Source organism: Rattus norvegicus, chromosome 3 (genome assembly GCF_036323735.1).
Source record: "Rattus norvegicus strain BN/NHsdMcwi chromosome 3, GRCr8, whole genome shotgun sequence".
Taxonomy (NCBI): domain Eukaryota; kingdom Metazoa; phylum Chordata; class Mammalia; order Rodentia; family Muridae; genus Rattus; species Rattus norvegicus.
The window spans coordinates 111995981-112018736 of record NC_086021.1 but is presented as its reverse complement, the minus strand read 5'-3'; the positions used below and the strand labels follow the sequence as shown (position 1 = coordinate 112018736).

General features: G+C 44.5%; 1 long non-coding RNA gene across 3 annotated transcripts; it reads right to left on the bottom strand.

The window, feature by feature from the left end:
• Window positions 1-3796: 3796 nt before the first annotated feature.
• LOC134486416 (uncharacterized) lies at window positions 3797-13745 on the bottom strand. Of its 3 annotated transcripts, none has more exons than XR_010065282.1 (3): window positions 13533-13745; window positions 4523-13388; window positions 3797-3977 (listed from the first exon to the last, which is right to left on the bottom strand). It is a non-coding gene; the product is annotated as an uncharacterized LOC134486416 (long non-coding RNA). The 3 variants fall into 3 exon arrangements; XR_010065280.1 differs by having other exon boundaries at window positions 4523-4604; XR_010065281.1 differs by having other exon boundaries at window positions 4523-13745.
• Between the last annotated feature and the right edge of the window lie 9011 nt (window positions 13746-22756).

Below are 22756 nucleotides of genomic sequence, written 5' to 3'. Positions count from 1 at the left end.
CCTCAGTTTCCATATCGTTGGTCAAAGGAGAAAATCTGACAGTCGCGTTCCACCTTCGGGGTTATAGATCAATCACATAGGAAGGCAGTGTTCTGTTTACAACAAAACCACTCGATTTCGATGCTATTATTGTTCAAAGACAGATTTGAAATATTTTTGCCCAGCTCGATCAAACCCCACAATTTTCGACGTCTAATTCGTTCTGGGGTGGTTAAACCACCATCTCTGCTTCTTTGTACCGATAGAATTTGGAAGAAAAGAGACACTGGCAGTCTAGGTGACTTCGGTGCGTGTCTTAGAAGGCGCATAATCATTCCAGGTGAAAACATCATCGCATCTAGACGGAAGGGGGAGCGAAGATCTCAACCCGGTCTTTTCATCCCGCGGCTGTCAATTGCATCTGGCTGAGCACAGCCTGGCGGCTACAGCCGTGGCCCCAGGGACCAAAGCGCACGCCAGGGCCGCGCTCTGGCGGGTCACCCCGAGGCTGTTGACAGTTGAATAAACACGATTAAGCCTTCCGATTTGTCAGTGGCTGAAGCCGCCAGCCCGCGCCCACAGCCAGGGGCTGGCGCGAAGAGTGACCCGACCTCCAAGCCACCAGTCACTGGGTTAGCCGCTGCCTTAGGGTCGGCCGTCACGAGCCTCAAGAGCCGGACTAACGCACCAGCGCCAGCGCTGTTCCTCTCTCCCAGCGTTTCTAAGAAAGCAATCTGCCCAGGGCTGCGGAAAATGCGCACGAGGCTCAGTTTCCAGACTGGCGCAGTTGGAAAAAAAAAATCACAGATTCGTTTTTGCAAATTAAAAGAAAAAAATGTAAACATCGAAGGGACTTTCGTGATGCAGCTCGCTCCTAGGCTTCTTTCATCGGGATCCTTTATTTAATTCTTTTTTTTTTTTATTTCTTTCCTCCTCTTTTTTTTAAAAAAACCAACCTTCCATCTGGACTTCAAACTCTCCTCCCAGGGCTGGTTAAGGGGCTAGAACCACCTAGCGCTGCCTGGTGCGAGATGCAAAATTTGCCCTTTCCCCCAGATCCTGGTGCCTGGAGCCACAGTGTTTTGACGCCACACCACGGGTTCCCCAGCTCCCCAAGAGCCCCCAATGAAAGGATTCAGCAGCGCTGCTTCTATTATTATCCCGTAAATCTTTTTAAATTCTGGAACTAATTATATAGAGGATATGTCTCAATTTGTTCTGCATTAATGCCACAGTGGGGATGGAGACCAGGCCGTGGCCAGAGCAGATATGGAAGCCCATGAAATTGATGAACTGAGAGTTGCTTCCAGTCCAGAGCGCACCATCTGGAATTCCAGTCTGAGGTTACAATTAGAACTCCTGACCCCAGATTCAACTTTGCAAACAAGGTGGGGGGGTGGAAAAAAAGGAGGAGGAGGAGGAGGAGGAGGAGGAGGAGGAGGGGGGGGAGGGGGAGGGGGAGGGGGAGGAGGAGGAGGAAGAAGAAGAAGAAGAAGAAGAAGAAGAAGAAGAAGAAGAAGAAGAAGAAGAAGAAGAAGAAGAAGACGACGACGACCACGACTTATTCTACACCTGTAAAAGAGAGAAATTTTAATCTTCTCATCTTAGAAAATTCAGTGTATTTGTGTTTTAACCTAGAAAAGGTAATATCCTTTGTAGACAGGGTTTCATCTCACCCCTTCACTTCTGGCTACACTTAGTGTCACTTTTCTGTCAGCATTGGATTTAATTAAATATGAATAAATTATTTCTCAGAAAACTAACTAAATCTTAATATCGCTTTGTGATTTCCCCTCTGATAAGTGTATAATTGCAGAAGTATATATGGACTAGGACTCTCTCTCTCCCTCCCTCTCCTTCTCCCTCCCTCCCTCCTTTCCTGCCCTTTCTTCAGTTTAACTTTAATCAAAGATTGTATTTGTAATTGGGTTCTGATTCAGCAGAGCAATCTCGTCTTTCCTCTAGTATTTATGCTCTTTTACTTTTTTCCCTCTCACCTCGACTCCCAGAAGAAATGAAGGACCAGGCAGAACTGGGGAATCTGTTAAATTTATTAGCATCAATGCCTAGACAAAACGAGTTATAAATCATTTGGACGTATTAAGCCTGAAGTCAGCCTCTTGCCAGGGGACTGGTGTATAACTGTTCGTATAAAGCACAGTATCTCTTCTCACACTCGCCCTAAGTAAAAATGTAAGAATATCCAAATGTTGAATTAGGAACATGAAGGTGGTTTCAGGGCAGAAGGCTAACATTGTTTGTGCTTCCAGTCTGTGTCAAGGACAGAAATTCTGTACAGTCTGCATTTTGGTTTTCAGCATTGAATAATAATTATCATTATTATTATTATTAATAGTAGTAGTATTCATGGAGGGGGATTGCAGAAATGTCTACAAGATATGTTTGGTGGAGTGGGGTTCAGAGGGGGAAAAAATCAATGTTTTCCTAAGACTAGCCAGTTTCATAAAAATCTAGTTAGAAAGGCCCCCAGTGCTTCCTGCAGATCGCAGATGAGCTTTAGCGAGGAGCCACCTGGGTCTCTGTCAGTGCCCAGCTAGTCAGCAGGGGCATATGCATTCCCCAGAGGTGGAGGAGGAGAGTGGCAGGGGAGTCAGGAAAAGCTAGTGACAGAATTCCTAGAAGTTACCCAGACAGAAATCAGACTCTCAGCCAGTGAGAGAGGGCTTAGTTGGAAAAGGGGCTTAATGGCAGGCTTGACCATCTGACTTCTGTGCCTGCAATGGACAGGGAACCATCGCTGGGGAAGTTATCTAACTTCCACACACTGGAGCTGTGACACGCACCCCACAACACACACAAATACAATCACATCGTCTTTTACAAAACAAACAGCTCATAAACATGACTATAAATCTTGGCAAATCATGGTATCTTTAGCTTCTAGAAACAAGTAGCCTCAAGATTTTCTTAAATCAAGACACTCCTCTCCACCCTCAAAGATGCTTATGTGCTCATCTGTCCAGTGCTACTCATTCAAGGACCCCATCGTGACTGTCCAGTGACCTGGCTCCCCTGCCGGCAAAGTAGTTGCACTGAGAATTCAGTGGTGACAGGAGATAGCCCTCCTGTGTCCTCGGGGACCATCCATTCCAGGAAGCACCCAGGCAGTTCTCTATGAAACAAATCAAATACCTCCACATAGTCAATCTAAGTCCTGTGAAACAAAACAAACACACAAAGGGGTGCTACAGGGCTGGACATCTGATGGAAGGAGCTTGGGAGGGAATAGCGTAGAGCCCTTGTTTCTAGTCACCTTCTGCTCTGTTTGAATGCATTTGAGGGTGCTCTACCCTGGGCATAAATAGAGCTGGTTTGAAGCATTTGGAAGACGAGGTTTAGAAATGTCTCTGCACAGCCTTCACAGCCTTATAGATAGAGTTTGTTACAGTAATTTAGGCAAAGTGAGATAAATCAGCGCTGCTACCAGCCCAGTGACTCCGACAGTCGTTTAAACGTGAAAAACCTTAGTTGTCCTAGCTCCAAGGTAAAATCAGAGAGAGAGAGAGAGAGAGAGAGAGAGAGAGAGAGAGAGAGAGAGAGAGAGAGAGACCACTACCTATCGCTGTTGTGAAAAGCCACTGCCCAAAGAGTGGCTGGCTACTCTTCCTACTGATATATTATAATTCGCCCTGCTTTGTTTGTTACCAACTGGCAAGTTTTAAGCTTAGAATTATGAGTTAGAGTAGAAGAAAGGGCAGGAAGTAAAAGCTTTGTTAAAAGAGTTTAACCTTAAACAAAAGTCTTGGCATCTCAAAGGAAACTGAAATAGTTTGTCCTAAAGCAGGAAATAGAGGTATTTTTAAGAGATTTATTCATTTATTATATATAAGTGCACTGTAGCTGTCTTCAGACACACCAGAAGAGGGCATCAGATCTCATTCCAGATGGTTGTGAGCCACCTTGTGGTTGCTGGGATTTGAACTCGGGACCTCTGGAAGAGCAGTCAGTGCTCTTAACCACTGAGTCATCTCTCCAGCCTGAAATAGAGGTTATTTTATTTTAAAATCAAGTGGAGAATTATTAAGACTAGAAGTTCACATAGGCTTGTAAGTAGGGGTTGCACTGACTATGTAACCAAACATCAGGTGTGAGTGGTATGTCCTTAATAACAAGAATTCAGAGGCAGGTATAAAACCATGACCTTGAGGAAACAAGGAAACCCTCTCATCTTCCAGTACTGTTATCTGACATAAGAATGATATAGAAACCAAAGAGCTAGCTAGGTAGTGCAGAGAACCAGCATCTGCTGCACGTGCACATAAGGAAAAGAAGATACTTAGAGGAAAGGTGCATATTACATTGTGTGTGTGTGTGTGTGTGTGTGTGTGTGTGTGTGTGTGTGTGTGCATGCAATTATGCGTGTGTGTGAGTGTAGGCGTGTGTGTATGCATGTATGAGTATATGTAATTATGAGTGTGTGTGTGCACTCATGAACGTGTGTGTGCATAATCATGAATGTGTGTGTGTATTGTGTGTGAGGGCAAGTGCACGTAAGTGTTGTGTGTGTGTATGGTGTGCTCACCTGCATGTTTGTGGACATAAGAGGTCAACACTGGTGTCTTCTTTGATCAATTTCCACTTTATTTTTTGAAGCACCGTCTCTCCTGAATGGGAGGGACATTCAGGGATTTAGCTAGAATGGCAAACTGGCTATTTTACATGAGGGCGAGGGGGACCAAAACTCAGGTCCTTATGCCTTTGAAGTAAACACTTTACCCATTGAGTCACCTTCCCGGACCCCATGCTCCATTTCTTAAGCAGGGTACCTTCCTTGTGGGACAAGTGAATGAGTGAATGAGAGTATACACATAAACTTTTAGAACCTAGAACATTCCGGGTGCCTCTGTCCCTGGCACACCTTCTTCTCTCACCATCTTCTTTCTGAAGCTTAGAGTCCCCTCCTCCCCACCATGGACTTTTATGATGCCAACACCTATTAGCAGAAAGAGCTGGTGTTTCAGGTCAGGCTGCTAAGGCTTATTTCCTATGCTCTTATTTCTTGATTTGGGGTGACTTCTGTCTTCTCTGAATCACCATTTTCCTAACTGAACTGGAGTGGATGGTAGTGCTACCCCATAGATTTGTTCTGAGAACAAATTGATACAGCCATGATAAAAGGCATTATGATTCCTTTATACTTCTACGTTTTATACAAGGCTTGGCAAAGGAAAAAGGATCAACAAATGTTAACTGAATAATGGAACAAGTGAGTGAATGAAAAAATTCAGGCAGTAATCCTAAAATACCAGTACATTAAAATATATATTATCAAGTGCTCGTGAGGTACCTGCTATATAATAGGACTTCAATTACTGACAGTTATTAAACTTTCAGTTTGGCTAATCAGATAGTAACCTTGACAAAACAATAAGTCGGCCTGCCACAGCTTGAATTACAGCATTCATGGAACAGTGCATTTTGTGCACACAGGCACACATTCTATGAACACACCGAAATGCATTTCCACCTTCCGTGTGCTTTCAGTCCATGTTGCAATCTCATTCATTCACGTGTAAAGCACTGTGCCGTAGTGTCGCCGCACTGACTGTGTGTCTGACTTTTGACTTTGCGCCCTTTCCCCATTACAAGTACTATTTACAATGTCTGAAGAAGGCCCAGCATCTCTCAAGGACTCTGCCAGTCCCACGTTTCCCCAAAGAAGCAGGAAAGTGTTTTCAACAAACAGAGAAGAAGCAGCTTGACCCTCTTCCTGGAACTACCATGTACATTTATTAATAGTTCTGAAAGCAAGCTTAAGCACAGTATCAGCTCGCTGCTCGAGAATTACAAACGTTTATAAGAAGTCCCTCAGGAAAAACAAGACGGACTCACTGGAGATCTAACACTACTCTGTAGTGCGTGTACCCAGGACCCCATACATCATGGTGCAGTGGGTCTCCTAATGTGATCGATCAGTCTTCCAGATCTGAGACAGCACCCATCACTATAGAAATCACACCCAAATTGTGCTATGGTTTGTTTCCTCTACTGATATGGAGGCTAATTATAAAATGTCCCAGGGGATAATAAATATTACACTCCAATCAACACGTGCGATTCAAGATAAGTAAGAAGCACATAACTTAGCCACGGTTCTCTGTGTCGGGTGCATATTTGTCTTTAGTTACCTCCCACCCAGGAACGGAATAGTCATTATCTGTGGTGTTTACTCTATACATGGAGGATCATTCATTTGGGGCCGGACTGTGTCAGTCTGAGCTGCTAATCCTAGTTAATTATAAATGCCTTGCCCTGTATTTCTAAAGTACCCTGCTTGGGGTAGCAAGTAAATAAGAATATGCTGTTTATTTAAGATTTTTGTTTTATGCCTGGCATGGTAGAGCAGGCCTTTAATCTTAGCACTTGGGAGGCAGAGCGGGTAGATCTTTATGAGTTCAAGTCCAGCTTGGGTCACATAGTGAGTTCCAGACCAACCAAGGGCTATATACATTGTGAGACTCTGTTTCAAAAGCAAAAAAAAAAAAAAATTTTTTTTTTTTACTTTACAAGAAAGGAAGTCTTAAGCAAGCTATTAGCAAGGGTGAAAGGCCACAGTTTAGTAAGATAAAAAGATTGTCTCATGTTAAGAAATTAAAATCAAAGGATGAAAATAAATATCTGCGCTTGAGCCTTCTGACAGCCAAGCATAAAGGAGTTGGGTTTGGGGATTTGGTTTGGTTCAGTTTGGTCTGGTTTGGTTTGGTTTGGTTTGGTTGGTTGTGTTGTTGTTGTTGTTGTTTGGTTGTTGTTGTTTGGTTGTTGTTGTTTTGTTTTGTTTTTGCAAGAGATAAACTTTTCTGTCACTAAAACTCTGGAAAAATGTATCACACTGGACTTGCTTGAACAAGAAAGAGTGATTTAAAGATGCTGGACAATTTGCTTGGTAGGCTCTTCCTTCGACTCAGTCTGAATCAAGCAATCCCAATTAGTTCCTTTTTAGAAATGTCCTACATGCAGTCTGAAAACGCTTCCTTTGTTCTTAATCACCAAATAACTGAACGTGAACCCACATGTTGCTAAACGCCTTATCCCGGTTCAAAAGGACTGAAGGAAGAAGTGAGGAGCTGTACAGGCAAGGTTTCTTAACTGACCACTCGCTCCCCAGGGGACATGTTACGTGCTGAGTCCAGTGGTTCCCAACCTTCCTAATGCTGTCACACTTTAGTATAGTTCCTCATGTTGTGGTGACCCCCACCTATAATTATTTCTGTTGCTACTTCTTAACTGTAATTTTGCTACTGCTATGAATCACAGTGTAAATGCTTTTGGAGATACAGGTTTGTCAAAGGGGTTGCTACCCACAGGTTAAGAACCACCTGCTAGAGACTTCTGTTGCCACCGTCCAGTAGGCCGAGGCCACGGATGCTATCACGCACCCCAGTGCAGAGCACAAGGCAGCCACCGAGAACAAGAAACTGTCTAGCCTAACACAAAGCAAGGCTGAGTTTGAAAATCTGCCTTAGAGTACCATCAGTAAAAGACATGGAGACTTCCTTTCTACTGGGGGATGGGCTGTGTAAAATCAGAAGGGGTATGAAAGACGGACCCTCAGGCCGTGTCTCTCCACCCCAGCTCCTTCTCAGTGGAGCCTGGAGATGCCTTTCCTTAGGCTAAAGAAAGGTTTGTGGAAGAATTAAGGTGTGACAGAGGCAAGGCCCATGGTCGGTTCAGTCCACAAAGGGAACTGCGGAGACACGAGTTTAACTAGGAAAAGAAACTCTTTGTGGAAGAATTAGGCAGTCAGAAGACATGTAAACTCAGGGCAGATGCTCCAAGATCCCTAAGTACTGCTAGCGTGTCTTGAAATCTCACAAATCAAAGACAGCATAAACTTTTATGTCCACAAAGATCATCTCTGGAGTACTGGCTTGTGGTGTATCCATGGAAATATATTTTGCTTCCTCTCCCCCATGTCCTTTCTCACCACTTAAATAATGAGGATTCACCGTGACTCCATTTTAACTTTAAAAAACGTGTGCCCACTTTAAAATACAACCTCTCAAGGCACAGAAAATCCTGAACCCCCGCTGTAATTCAATGACACTGTAAGAATCTCTGTTAAGAAATATTCCGAGCTGGTTCTCTGTGTCAGGTTGCAGAATGTCCCTCTCTGGAATCACGAGACACTCTGAGGAAAGACTACAGAGCTGTGTCCCTTGGTATTAGACATCTCGCCCCCTCAAAGTTCAGCCAGGAGTAAGACAAAAGCCTTCGTCACCGTGTCGACTGTTTACTCACGATGCAGGAAAATCCTGCTGTTACCCAATACAGCTTCCCAGGAAGTTCACTTGCCTAGAGACTTGTTTTATGTGTTTCTTTGATGATCTACAAATAAATTAGCAAGGTCCACTGAGGTCTGCCAGCGTATATGCATTACTAGAGAAATCCGAGATGTTGAAAAAGGATCGTAATTTGTCAAACCCCGATTCGTCCTTCTTGAGAACCAAATAAATATCATCAGCTAGTTCGTACACCTGACATGTTTACTGTGGCCTTCCCACCAGCATTTCCCACTGTCCCGTGTTCTCACGCACTGTTTTCACAGACCGTGTCTTGAAAGAAGTTGAAGGCAATTCAGTCCAGGGAAGAAAGATGTTATCATTTGGGAAGGGTAAACCCACTCTAATGGAAGAGGTTTGGAAAGCAAGAATCCTCCAGTGGGTGTGATAAATCCACGGGACCGGAATCCAGGATTCTGCACAGGGACCTTGGAGTCAGAATGAATAATTGAATCCTCTTCCAAATAAACACATTGTGTCGTTATTATTATCGGAGAAGCAGGGACATCTGTTCAAGCTCGCTCTGTTTCCTTAAAGATAACTTTCATTTCTGAATGCAGTCCTGTGTCCATCACAGATAAATCTGAGCGGGAAGCCCATCCCGCCTTGCTCAGCTCCGTGCTCTGAAATTAGGTTTCAAAAGAGAGAGCACTAGGCACCTGGCACAGCGGGAGGGTATGTGCATGCAGTCCCACAGAACGGGGAGGGCTCGTCTGAATTACAGCCACTGACCTTTTTTTGAAAGAGCAATCCTGGAGGTAGCTGGGTTTCATTGTATTAAAGGAAACACCACCATGTCTTAGTATTTCTGTGGTTAGGAGGAGTCCCGGTATGGCTAAGTTCCCACTCACCTTTTCCCAACTCAGCCTGGCACCTTCTTAAGAAGAGTATCGCCCAGTTGAACGGGATATAGAAACCATGTTTTCACTAACTTGAGTCTTGTTTGCAGCAAGTGACAAAATTCAAAAGACTTTTGAGAACACCCAGTCTCACCTTTCTTTTTCTCCCCAATCTCAGGAAGGAGATTGTATGGGTTGCCCAAACCTGGCTTGTGTAAAGGGAGAACCCACTTTGTGTTACAGAGAACATTCACTTTCCCTTGCCAAGTAACTTTCAAAAGCCCAGCACCCAATCTGGGAGCATATAATACTGGCCTTTAGAGTCTGGTTTTGCTGTAGGACTGGTCATAACTGTGGCAAATTCTATAAGAAGTGTCCTTGGGGACCAGTGAGCTGGCTCAGAACTAGATCAAGGCAAGTGATGGACAAACCTGACAACCTGTGTTTCATGGTGGAAGAGAGAATTAATTCTGCAAAGTTGACCTCTGACCTCCAAAAATACATTCAACAATAATAATGATAATAACAATAATAATAATAATAATAATAATAGTTTTAAAAAAGAAGCATTATGAAAAATCTTTACTTATACCAGATCCAGGGACTCTTTTTAGTTCTGCCCTGTGTTGTTCAGGGAGACTAACAGCCACTCACGTTTCACAGACAGGGTCTCTGGTGTGTGAATAATTAGCTAATCATAATGTTGTCAGAACTAGAAAAGCATCGTGGCACTTCACTGGGATACTTAGCATGTCTAGTCACTGATGCCTGAAGCAGAAGTTGTTCTGGTTTGGAGAAGAAGGGGAATGAGAGGCTGGGCAAACCCGAAAGGTCACGCTCTTATAGCTTCACTGAGTAGCGTAGTCAAAGGAAGATAACCAGAAAACCCCAAGGAAACAGCTCATCATCTCCACCCCGCGTCTTTGTTGCCTGTTTGATACTGATGAAATTTCAACAGCTTTTGCAGGGAGTATTACACAATGTGCAAGCATCACAGACATTTACCAAAGATCGCATCCCAAGACTTAAAGCCAAATACAAGGGCAAAAAAGCAACTTCTCTCATCTGGGCTCCCAAAGGACCAAAAAGCATTTTAAACGTGTCCAGTAAGACATTAAAAAGAATCGTCCTGGACAGAAGTCAGCCCCTTGGTTGTTTTAATGTACTTTTGTCGACAAACAAGGGCAGTTTTCAAAACCACTGCCTTGGCTGCCTTTGGAAGGTCCTTGGAATAAAAGTATTTGAGTGACCTCAGAATTACTGGGCAAGAGTGGCCAAAGCTGTGGATGAAGTTAGAAAAGAAAAAAAAAATCTGATAATGTTTGATGTCAAATTAAAATATTACCACAATCAAGACGCGTTTCTAAGCTGAAGTTCATAAACAGGAACGGCCCTACTGGGAAAGAGTGATCCTCTTTAAGAGAGTGTTCGGGTTTTAAAGTGTGTATAAACTCACTCCTACGTGTCTCAACTGGCTCTCTGTGGGGCGGCTGCTTCAGAGAAGTAGAATGCGATTTTCCTCTTCCTCTGTCCTCCTTCCGGCTCCCCTTCTCCTCTCATATAACCTTCGCTCTTACTGGCCATCACCTACTGCACACTGGAGGCTGTCCACCATTCTCCTCGCTTCTCGGAAGCTGCCATTTTAGGAAGAGGTCATTATACCTATGTCCTTGACAAGGACTGGGACAGCCACTGCGCTCCCCATGGTGTAGGCAAAGCGGCAGTTGTTGAGTTGAATAGAATATTCAGAATTCAGAAAGGAAAGGAAGAGGGGGTGACTAAGGGATGTGCACCAGCATCTGCCTCTGGCATCGTTTACACAACTGTGAGCCAGCCAGATCACGAGTGGCCAGACTAGCAGCCCAGAGTGGAAGCCCGGTCACAGAATGTTTCCTCCATACAGTTTGCACTGGTCGGGCTCCTCGCTTCCTATTTGTGTTAAATCCTGGCATCCCCGTTCTGCATCCTTGAAGTAATGTTTTGTTACCGTGTTGCTAATTACAATGAAGAACAAACCAAGCCACCATGTGGGAATCACAAAAGGAATCTGATCCTTTAGGAATCCCATGGTGGTTTTGTTTTGTTTTCCCAACCCTATATCTTTCTCTTTCCAAACAGAGAGTAGTCTGATAACTTGGGAATCACCCAGCCTCTAAAAGTGTGTCTTGGTTCTGTTCCTTTTGAGGTCTGTGGGTAAAACACAAAGCCAGCTGTCAGAGGCCACCGGAAGTGTGAACACCATTCTCACCCCGAAGGCATATTGCAGAGGCATCAATAAAGCTTCCCCTCATTGAAGCTCCCTTCTGAGGCTTTAAGAAGTATAAATAATGTTTTATTCTGGTCACTTGGCTCCTTCACAGAGCAGGCTGACCACAGCACAGAGGTAATCATAGGACACAGCAATAACTACTTTTTATAGAGCACTTGCTAAGTGACAGCCGCTGTACGACGTGCTTTCTAAGATTATATCGTGTGGTCCTCAAAGACGTGCCAAGTAAAATGTCATAGAAACAAGGCTGGGAAAATGGCTCCATGATTAAAGTGCTTGCCACGCAATCGTGAAAACTAGAGTTTGTATTTCCAGAATCCATGTAAATGCTGGATAGCAGGTGGGGTCCACTTGTAATTCCAGTACTTGGAAGGCAGAGACAGGAGATACTTATAGCAAGCTGGCAAGACAGAGAAGCTGTGCTGGTGACTTGTTCAACTAAGAGGTTCTGCCTCAGTGAGCAAGGTGGAGAGCAACTGGGGAAGCCTGATGTCAGCCTCTGGCCTCCTCATGCACATGCATACATAGGCACACACACCCCACATGCATGTACCCACACGCATGCTGGCACACATACACATGAGAAAGAAATTAAGTCGTAAAAAACAAACCCTGTGTTTGAGCTAGAGATGTGACTCCGTGGTAGAGTACATGACAATCAGTCATTCGGTCACTCAACTAAATCTCTCTCTCTCTCTTTTTTAAACATATGAGACACAGAAAGTTGGTCATCTGTGAAAACTGGGATCTGTAACTGGGATGTGGCAGAGCCCAGGAGGATGTGAACCTAAAGTAATTCTAACCACTGTGCCATGCTAAAGAAGTAAGTGAAGCAACCCATTGGTCCTCCAGTCAGTCATCCATGTGGGTTAGGATCCTGCAGGAGACAGAAATGAATTCACGTAGAGCCACTGAGAGATATTAAATGCACAGTCTAATTCTTAAAATGTAGGTAAGACTAAGGAAAACTATCAGGGGTGCTACATTTCCAGGCTCTGGCCACCAGGGAGCCTGTTCCCATCTGGTGGCTGAGAGAAGAGAGAAAAAGGAGAGAGAAATTTCCAGAACCCAGACAGAGCAAATGAAGTCACTGGGGAGAGTGGAGAGGTCCATCAGCAAGGAAGGGTGACCTCCTGAAGGAACACGGTGGGCAGATTTCTCTTCTTCCCTCTCAGTAATGGTACTGAGCATGTCCAGCCAGGACTTACCATTGGCCAGACTCTTGGAAATGGAACTCTGGGTCCCATTGATATGGTCCATTCAGATTAGTGTCCAGGGCCAGAAAAATCAAGAAAGGGGCTATGGACTTAGATCTTACCTGTCTCAAGATGACTTTAGCCTTCTCTTCACTGGTGTCTAACTGTTCAGAACAGCAATTATTTTTACTCTGGCTTTGAAGACTTGATTGTTCTTTGCGTTTCCACATCTGTTGGGCTTCAGAAATCTAAAGCCATCCTTTGCATCAAGTCCACAAATAAAGCCAGGATTTTCTCTCAGAAAATTGGCAGGACCCTGTCTTCAGGAATCCCCCAAATGGCCCAACTGAAGCCCCATGATTACTTTCAAAGATATTCGCATATCGAACGAATGACCCCAACCAAAAATTAAGTGACAACTTATAGGATCAGAAAAAGGAATCACCAATTTTTAAAGCAATTCCTTTTCATTACACACAGTATTTGACTCAATCTAACATAAGAGTCCGGGTTTCCACTGTTGTTGTTCTGTGTTTGGTTTACTTTCAGTTCATTTATGACAAGATTTTATTCTGTAGCCCAGGCTGGTATTACACTCAAACGTTCCCGCCTCCATATCCCAACTGTACAGATTATAAGCCTGTCCTACCGCACCCGATATAAGTATGGCATCTTAAGCCCTATTGCACAATTCAATTTGCGAGCAAATAATGCTAAAGACAAATATAAAACAATTCACAGCTGAAGATCATTCAAATCTTATTTCTTCTCAGGAGTTAAGATGCCCCCAGGCTATTCTGGCTCCCTGTGAAAACAAGGTCCCAGGTTAACTTTGAACAGTGAGTGTGTTTTCACAACAATGGGAAACCACAATCTCTTAAAAACAAAGACATACACACACACACACACACACACACACACACACACACACACACACACACACACACACCCCAGAAACAGGTCTGTCAGATACTTCTAGTAGCAGAATGGTGTGCTTTCTTCAGAACGGTGTGCTTTCTTCCTGGTGAGCTTATTGTTGTCCATAAAGATAGCAGATCTGGGAGGAAAGGTTGCCCTCTCCTGGGGCTCGCCATCCAGTGCACTGTGGCCCTGGCACAGAGTAACTGGTGACAGAGACTCGTTTGTGAGCTGTAACCTTGTAATAGAGCCAGAGTTGGTTGGCAGGCTATGATTTCCACAGTCCGCTAAACACCAGAGATGAGCCTGGCTCAGGGCCACAAATGCAGTCAACAAGCTGGGCTCCCATCTACTCTCTGCCACTGCCTTGACTTCTGATACTTTAAACAATGGAAATGAAACCACTGCAGTGAGGAGAGAACAATGGTGTTTTGACAAATGGAACAAAGACAGATTCTGACAGACCATTCAGGTCAGAAAAAAAATTAAGGCAAAGACTTAGGACCTCTGCCTTCTGCCAAGGAGCCAACACCCTGTGCTTTGTGGGACCTGGGTCCCGTAAGGTGGTGGACCAGCTTCATGGTGGTCTTTTGAATTCAACAGTTTTGTTAAATATTGTTTCTCTTTTTAATTTTTTAACATTTATTTTATTTTTATTTATCTCTATGTGCACTTGGTGTTTTGCCTGTATCTCTGTGTGAGGGTGTCAGACCCCTGCAGCAGGAGTATCAGACAGGGGAGATCTGCCATGTAGGTGCTGAGAATTGAACCCAGGTTTTCTGGAAGAGCAGCCAGTGCTCTCTCTCATCCACTGAGCCATCTCTCCAGCCTTAAACATTTATTTTATTGTGTCCGTGTCTGTACCTGGGTACACACATGCTGTTGTGGGTCTGTGAGGCCAGAGAACTTTGTCCATAAAGGACAAAAAGGTTCCAGGGCTTGAACTCTTTCCGGGGAGCACACTTTCCTCTGAGCACCCTGACAGGCCCTTATTTTAGGACTTTAAAAACAATTATAGAAAATATGGATGCTTGGGCCAATACAACCACAAAACCTCAGAGATTTAAGAAAAAGGAGATTGTGAGACTTATAGGAAAATGTTCTTTTGTCTTCTCAGAGATCTGCTGAAATGGCTCAAATAGAGTTATGGCCAGGAAGCTGGTATAGACAAAGAAACCTCTTGCTACCCTTTTGAGACCGGTAGTCCTCTAAAGATGGAAATTAGGAAGCATTCATTCATAGCCTTGAAATGTCATTCATATACATATGTATATATATTTATATATATGTATATATATATAAAGTATATTGGAATGTGTCACTAAAGTGAGCTGGGGAAAAGGTTTACGTGCGAGCTATTAGCGTGCGTGCCGTTCCCCACCCTGACTCCCACAAGAATGTGTAAATTGTACCGCACGGAATGTAAGCGGCTGGGCCACGTTTCATAAATCTGCCTTGCAACGAGCCTCACAAGGCTTTGCATGAGAACAGCCCCAGGAAGGGAAAGTCTGGGATGTCTAGTGATTAACTGGGCCAGAAACTGGCCACTGACAATTTCCTCACAATGTTTTTAATAATATTATTTTTTGACAAAGGGGCACTTTCTCATGGAGCCCATCCCTAGAGCAATAGGTTCACCCTCCTGCCCACTGGAAGGCCTGGGAATCTTAAGCTAAATCCTGAGCAAACTGGAAGCATTACCCACCTCTAAAAAGGGACCTGACTTGCAAGTTTGGCATGGGGGACAGTAGACAGTCACCATGGTAGCTTGAGCCAGTTGCAAAGTTGGGAACTCACTCCTCCCCCGCACCATCTTTAATGGAAAAGTAAATTCTTCATCTTTCTGTTTCATACTCTGATAGTCAAGAGAAGACTGACCAGAACACCCAGATCTCTTCAGAATTCAGAGTGGCTTAACATAAACCTCACTTCTACCACTGAGTCCCATAATAACCATTAAGATTTAAAACTAAAATGAGAGGCTGGAGAGATGGCTCAGTGGTTAAGAGCACTGACTGCTCTTCCAGAGGTCCTGAGTTTGATTCCCGCCAACCACATGGTGGCTCACGACCATCTGTAATGGGATCTAATGCCTTCTTCTGGTGTGTCTGAAGACAGCGACAGTGTATTCATGTACATAAAACAAATAAATAAGTCTTTAAAAAAAACTAAAATGAACTAAAACTAAAATGGAGTACACCTTTAATCCCAGCACTTGGGAGGCAGAGGCAGTCAAATCTCCGAGTTTGGGGCCAGCCTGGTCTGTAGAGTGAGTTCCAGGACAGCTAGGAGAAACTCTGTCTTAAAAAACCAACAAGAAAAATAAGTCTCCTCAAATGGTAACTGTATCAGTGTCTCTTTATATTGCCAAGACAGATAACCCTGTTATCTGGTGTATTTTTGTGACTTATTTTTATTCACCCAGCAAAGATTTGCATATGGGGACTGGGGTGACAACTTAGAGGGTAAAGATTTGATCCCTAGAATCCATGTGGTTTTTAAAAAGATAGGTACTGTAGCCAGAACAAGGGAGGAAGAGACAGGTTGAGCCCTAGAGCTCTCTGGCCAGGCAGCCAAACCTCTTTGACAAGCTCCAAACCAGTGAGAGACCCTGTCTCAAAGATGGGTGGTCCCTGAAGACCAATACTAGAGTTTATCCTCTGGCCTCCACATATATGTGTTCGTGCACATATCCTGGCAGACTTATACCCCTGCACATGCACACACAGATCTACATACACATAGGGTCCAGATGTGAAAGATACAAAGGTAAAAGAAATCTCTGAGGCCGCAGGGCAAGATCTATTTCCAGACAGCTCCCACGAGGACACAGGCTTTCCGTGTGGTGGGCACTATGATAGCCTCCCCCAAGATGTGCCCATCCTGATACCTAGCTGGCCCTTGAGAATTTGTTTCTTGTAACAGCGAAAGAGAAGCTGCAGAGATAATTAAGTTGACACATTGAGAACGGAGGCCATCATGAGTTACCCGGGTAAGCACAACGTGGTCACAAGAATCCTTGTGACAGTGAGGGAGTGTCAGAGGCTGAGATACAAGGACATAAACATAATGAGAGATGCAGTTGTTTCAAGGAGCCACAAGCCAAGGAATGAGGATAGCCCTGGGGCTGAGAAAGAAGCACAGGGCAGCCAACGTCTTAAACCTAACTCGAGACCCAGTTAGGACTTCTGGTCTCCATGTCCATTACAAGTTATATTTGCACTGTTTTAAACCATCAACTTGATGGTTGGTTGTTAGGCCAGCACTGGAAAACAAGGTCAGTCCCCACCCCCTCCAGGACCAGGAACGTGCCTTTGATCCCTCACGGTTCACACTGGGCAGATGCCCATTCTCAGTAAACTAAGAAGCAACTCGTTTGGCATCCTGCAGGGTCTACACTGCAAGTTACACCAGAATGAGCTCCTCCTGGCATTACAGTCTAGACTAGCTACTTTAGCTTTTCTTTCCCAATCTTTTAAGTATGTCTCCTAAAGTAAGTAGGTCCTTGAAATGGCTGTACACCCTTGGTCACCTTGTACACCTCTGGGCTGGATGCTTCTGTCTTGAATTTGAGGGTAGTGATGCAGTGTCTCTCCAGCGGCCTCAGAGAACTGTGAGGTTTGACGAATTAGACAGGAAACATTAGCTTCTGTATGGGAGCGCATGCGCGGGCACACACACACACACACACACACACACACACACACACACACATACACACTCACCAGTTGCTAGGATCTAGTCAGGAGATGAGTGAGAATGAGGTAAGTTGTTCAACTGCAATGAAGTGGGCAGACTTCAGAGAAGCTTGAGAGGTGAAATCAAGGTCTGTGGGTGAATCACATGCAGAGGATGGCACGTGCCCATGTGCTTAGGATGACAGAGTAAAGAACCTAATGGTGCCGTGACAGTGTGAGGTGGAGCCTTACTCGGCTCTTTTTCCTACCGTGACGTCTTTTCTTCTTTTCAGATAAAAAACAACAGAAAAAGGAAGGAAGGGGAAGAGAAGAGAGTGCAGGGGAGGGAAGGGAGTCTGGGCTAAAAGCACCAGGGAGGGTTAGAGGCAGGACTTTCTGGCACGCATGGGAAAACAAGAGGCTCAGTCTTTACCTGTATTTCTGCTTGTTGGTGTCAGAATCATGAAAAGTTTGTAATAGGACAGAAAGAGGGACTGTAAGACGAGGGAAAAATTAGAGGGGCCATGAGATGGCCCAATCGATTACTATGCCACCAAGCCTGACAAAGTTTGATCCACAGTCCCTACTGGGTGAAAAGAGAAAACTAACTCCTATATTTTGTCCCCTGACCTCCACACAAATTGTGGCGATAATAAATAGCAATAATAATAAATAACAATAAATAAAAAGCTCTATTAAAAAAGAAAAGTAAATAGAATTAAAATGTCTGGGTTAACAATCTATCTATTTATTTATTTATGAGACAAGGCCTCACTATGTAGCTCTGGCTCATCTGGAACGCACTATGAGGACCATGCTAACCTTGAACTAACAGAGACCAGCCTGATCATGATGAGCAGCACCATGTCCAGCTGGGTTGGTTTTAAAACAAACAGACAGACAAACCCACGCTGTGGAGTGAAAAACGATTTTTAAAACGTTCCTTGTGAGAGTAAGGCAGAGCTGAAGGAAATACGTGGGGACCATTCATTCTAGGCCCATTGAGAGGGTATAGGAAAACAGCAGGGATTTATGGGGAAGAGGAGAACATTTTAGAAGTAGAGGCAGTAGAACTGTTGTCAGCCCTAGATTTGCCCTCAATGGACTCAAGTATAGAAATCTCTGAAAATCTCTCCCTGTTCAAGAGACTGAGTCATGCAGAGATAGCCCACCTTGCTGGCATGCCCCATGCCTTTTTATCTCTTGATACCCCTGCTTGAATTACTGAAGTCAGGGGGTGCCCTCCACCCTGAAAATCTTCTCCTTCTGTCTTCCCAAAGTGGCTTCTATTCAAGGCAAAATGTTTAGCTTGCTAGGCACTTCTGCCAGGGTCTGTGGCTTGGCCTTGCTCAGCAGAGGGGAGACAGGAAGGCATACTTTGAAACTGTAGCAAGCCTTTGAATAGATTGTGTTCTCTTCTGGATACAAATAGCAAGGAAAAGCCTCTGTTCCCGTCTTGCTTACTGCTAAGATGTGGGATGCTCTGCTCAAAGGTTTTCTGATTTGCCGGGCTGGCTGATACTGATAGGGTGCCATAGGCAGAGTGTCCTGGGAACAGGAGGGAGAGCCACCTTCCCTGGGGATGCTGTGGAGATAAGGACGGCCCCTGATGTACGCACAGAGAGGGGAGGGCAAGGGAACTGCTCAGGTCCCAGCCTTGCCACCAATATGTTGTGTTCCCTCTTCCCTACGTTTGGCTTTGATGCTTCAGGCCTCTAAAGTAAAAGGCCTGGAACAGATGAGCTCAAGGCCTCTTCCCCCCACATTCTTTGATTCAGGCATTTGGAGCATCTACAGATGCTGGAGAACACTTCGAGGCATGAGTGTCTGATAAGAAAAGACAAGGCTGCTGGGGAAGGGTGGAGTTCATTTTCGTTTTTTAGTGGCGCACCCTTTGGCTCTGCAATGGCCTTACTTAGGCTGTGTTATATGGAAATACTAGCATAAATATTCAAATGTGGATGTTTGGAACTGTAAAACATCAATAGAAAGGGTTTCTCTGTGTAGCCTTAGCTGTCTTAGAACTCACTTTGTAGACCAGGCTGGCTTCAAACTCAGAGATCCACCTGTCTCGGCTTCCCAAGTGCTGGGATCAAAGGTGTGTGCCACCACCTCCTGGCCAGAACTGATTTTCAACTGCATTTTAATGATTCACAGTGAAGTGTTTCCGAAGATAATTAGGCATCCAAACAGAGAGATGTGTAAGTATAAACTACACAGTAGATACTAACGCCAGCACAAAGGATGACAAACAAGTCTTACTAATTGTATGGCTCATAAGTAATTTGATTGCATATTGAAATGATCATTTTCATGTTACTCTAAATAAAATATGTGATTAAAATTAATGTCACCTATTTCCCCTTCCTGTTTTGAATGCCACATGTGAGCTGGCTTTGTATTGTCACTGGACCACATTGCTCTTAGGAGTAGAGTGGAAGAGAGGCTGGCCAGGCTTAGAGTTATTTACTTCATATATTTCTGTCTTGTTTGATTCGTGTCTTAGCGCATGTGGGTTACTTTCATCATTTATGAAGAGTAATAAAGGTTATTAAGTCATTCAATCAAAGTTAATTCCTATGATTATATATGTATATGTTGTATGTATATGTATATGTGTCCATGTAATGCCTGTGTGTGAGGGTAAGCACACACGGAAGTCAGAGGTAGATTGACTTCTTTGGCTTTCCAGACAGTGTCTCTCTCTGAGGCTGGAGCTCACTGATTGGTTAGACTGGCTCCCTTACGAGCCTTAGGGATCCTCCTGTGTCCACCTGTTTAGTGCTGGAGTTACAGGTGTATGCCCCATGTGTTTGCCTATTTACATAAGAGGATCGATGATCTGAACACAAGTTCTTATGCTTGCTTGTACAATGAGCCACCCTAAAATATCTTTTGAAATCTCAAGGACACTGTGAGAATCTCCCCCCTAATTCATTTCTGTGAGACGGTTGGCAGAGTCTGAAATAAACGTTTTCTCATCGGTGACAATGAAACTTTCTCAGTATCTTTCTGATTTACCAGCAGTTTCTAATCGTCTGGACGCCCCCACCCCCTTTTTTATTACTGCTATCATTAACAAGGTACCCCTGCCTGACAGCCATCCCAACTGGGTTGGTAAGGAAATGTTTTCAGGGAGAAGGAGTTAAGCCCAGGAGATCTGGAGAGAAGAGGGGAAAAAAAGATAAACAACCTTTAAAGAAATGTCTCTTCTTTTTTTTCCAGTTCCTTCCTTATACCATATCAAGAGTCCCCAAAGCTTTGGGGTCTGTAGCTCCAGGCTGAACTTCTTACCTTACTAATTGACATAGCCAGGATTTGAGCCTTCCCCCCACGGACGTGTCTGCGTTACACATAAACATGCACTGGTTGTAACAATATCACTTTCAAAGGAGCACTAATCTGCTGAAGTCATCCAGTCAGAAAACATTTGCTTGTCCGTGTCTTGTGTCTGATCCGAGTGTGTAAAAAGAAGAAAATTGGGAGGGAAGAAAGAGGGAAAGACGAAGAAAGAGCAATTGTCCTTTTTCCTGGGGTGGGAGTGGGGCTGTCTCACATATCCCAGGCTTGTCTCCTTTTGCCATTAGGCCTGGGATGACCTTGAACTTCTGATCCTCCTGCCTCCTCTTCCTGAGCAGTAGGATTACAAACCATGAGCTAACCCTGCCTGGTTTATGCAGGTCTGGAGATAGGATGTAGGGATTTGTACAAGCTCCAAGAGCATTCTCCCCAGCGACTTGCCTCCCCAGCCCGAAACAGAGTGTATAAAACTCTTCTTTGTTACATCCTAAGTTTTCCCACTGTGTACCCTCTGCCTAAAAAGTGAGCTGCAAGCTCCCCATACAAGCCTAGAGATGCCTCACTTGAGGGTTAAGGACAGAAGTGGCTGGGTTGGAATGGATGTCAGGGTGGCTGCAGTTCTCAGAGAGATCAGGAAATCTGTGTGTCTTCGAAACTGTGTGGGACTCATATCACAACCCTCATCTCCCTGGATCATAGTTGTCTGTTTTTGTCTTTCTTGCTAGACTGAAGAATCTAGTAAGTCAACACGATGGCCAGTGCCCAGCTAAATCCAAGCAACCCCTGGCTCAGTGGAAACGTACCTCGTACTCCACGAAAGAGTGAGTGAAGAAATGACTGGACCTGTCATCATCTAAACACTGATAAAATTAGAGTCCATCTCAATGAAGGACTGGAAAACACTGATAGTACTCCGTCTTATCACAGGCCAGATGAAGTGGCTGCTGTGGGCTAGCAGCATGCTAAACAAGGGTGAATTGAAACACAACCGCCCTGCTGGTTTACAGTCTGAGATTAGGCATCGGTAAACTAAATGTAAACCTCTAGCAAGCTCTGCCAGCAGTAGAATGAGGCATATAATGGAGAATAGAGAGGCTACGCCAGCTTAACCAACGTCTCTCCCCTCCCAGGAATAGTTAAAGTAAAAAGCAGGGATGATCAGGCCTAACTTTTTCCCCCTGGTGCTGGGGCTCGAATTTTTAGACTTACCTGCCAGACATACATTCTACTATGGTTTGCCATATTATATCCTTGGGGGTCACTATCAAACTATTAAATCCTACAAGGAGTAGGGAACGACTCAGAAGAGAGAGAGAGAGAGAGAGACAGAGAGAGAGAGACAAAGAGAGAGAGACAGAGACACAGAGAGACAGAGACACAGACAGAGAGACAGAGACAAAGACACAGAGAGACAGAGACAGAGACACAGAGACAGAGACACAGTAACAGAGAGATAGAGACAGAGAGACACAGACAGAGACAGAGACACAGAGAGACAGAGACACAGTGACAGAGATACAGAGACAGAGAGATACAGAGACAGAGACAAAGACAGAGAGACAGAGACACAGAGACAGAGACACAGTGACAGAGAGATAGAGACAGAGAGACACAGACAGAGACAGAGACACAAAGAGACAGAGACACAGTGACAGAGATACAGAGACAGAGAGATACAGACAGAGACAGAGACAAAGACAGAGAGACAGAGACAGAGACACAGAGAGACAGAGACACAGTGACAGAGAGATACAGAGACAGAGAGACACAAGCAGAGAGATGAACATTCCAAGCACCTGGAGCAGGGCCAGCTGCCTGTGCCACTCACTGCTAAAACGAACAACAGCTTGAACTCGGATTGACTCACAGGAGTTGGAGAGCATAGTAATTTGTATGCCTGGCCTCTGTGGGAACCTACGTGCTGAGAGTGGAAAAAGAATGATTCCTTTCACTTGTTGGACAGTGTCTTTAGAAGAAGATGCTGTGATGAGGATGGGGAACTGGCCAGCAGGAGGTTAAAACGTTGAGAATTCTCACATTTCAACTTACATGCATTGGTCTTTTTGAATATTTTTAGCCACTGATTTTTTTAAACAGTTTTTAAAAACTATATGCAGGTGTATGTCTGCTGTGGCTTCCTGCACATGAACACCCAGGTGCCCATGGCGGGCAGAGGCATTGGCGGCTGCCCTTGGAGCTGGAGTTACAGCTGCTGTGAGCGCCTGAGCTAGAACTGCACTCAGGTCCTCTAAGAGCAGCAAGTGTTCTTAACTCCCCA